This window comes from Pseudophryne corroboree, chromosome 3 (genome assembly GCF_028390025.1).
Source record: "Pseudophryne corroboree isolate aPseCor3 chromosome 3, aPseCor3.hap2, whole genome shotgun sequence".
In the NCBI taxonomy this organism is placed as follows: Eukaryota; Metazoa; Chordata; class Amphibia; order Anura; family Myobatrachidae; genus Pseudophryne; species Pseudophryne corroboree.
In genome coordinates, this window is record NC_086446.1 from 502,993,574 (window position 1) to 502,994,913 (window position 1,340).

Consider the following 1,340-nt stretch of genomic DNA (forward strand, 5'->3'; position numbering starts at 1 on the left):
TTCTCTCACAGAGATCCTGCAGTCTTCCCAGGCAGTCTGCACACCCTAATCAGGCCAGCAGCTCTATAACACTCTTACACAGCTGAAAGCCTGATTAGCCTTCTGTGAGGCCAAAGACCCGAACTGGGCCCAATGTCTGGAACTAGCCCCATCTCTCTTTCAGGGCCCTTACTCAGCTTTTCCAACAAACTTAAAAGGTTCTAACAAAACAAAACAAAACATATTCCTAGCAGTTTTCATTTTTCTAATACATGTAAGACAAGAACCTGGGACAAACATACCTGCCCTCAAACACTATCCCAGTGTTCTTGTCACAATATATATATATATATATATATATATATATATATGTGTGTGTGTGTGTGTGTAGTGATATAATTAGCGCTGCTACCTAGATAGCAAGACTTATATAAACAGTAGTATACATATATATGTGTAACAAGTACAGTTTATTACACTTCCCCAATGGAGGGGCTGCTAGAAAAGTCCTCAAATGTAGACTCAATTTCAAAGTCCACAGAAAGATATACAAAGGGGGGTAGGACTCTGCGCCTTCTGTGTAGATGATATCCAATACAGGAAGTAAAATGTATGCGTACCAGACCAAAGGTAAATTCAAGCGTGTAGTGTGGTCTTTTCCTTCTAATGGTCCTTCCTCCAACCCTCTCAGGAACCCGGTGTATGGACCGTAAGGAAAGTAGGAAAACAACAATAGTGCAATATTGCAAATAGCATGTGTATAAACGTGCTTACAAAAAATAGCAATGTGACCAGAAATTTTATCCAGACTGTTGCCTTATAGGTAATTGTCTGCACTTAGTCTAATATTAGGGCAATAGATGTTGTCTGAATCAAAATATAATTCATTATAAATAGGCGATGTTACCATAGTGGACAGTATAGTGGATATATATAGTAAGGAATAGATATGAAATAAGTTTGAATGTATGAGGTAATGTTTAGCTGATTTAAGAAATTAGGTTTGTGTATGTGTTTATATAGATATACTGTATATTTGTGTTTTACGGCAAGATGGTAAAAAATAGTGTAGGGAACAGGTTTATTCTGCTCTAGTCATAAATAAGGCCAGAGAGGTTACAGTAAGATCAAGAGTCATTGTAGAGAAAAGGTATTAGGCCATAAATGATAATAGGTATGTGACAGAGCTCTGTTGGTCATTGGAATTCACAGGTGTGCTTACAGTAGATCAGAATCTACTGGTTTGTCTATTGTCCAGTGAAGGTTAAAAGCTAGGGAGTATAAATTAACTACTATGAAAAGAGATCACATCCATTGATAAAACATTGTGTAACCGACCCCAGGAAAACTTGTCAATACAA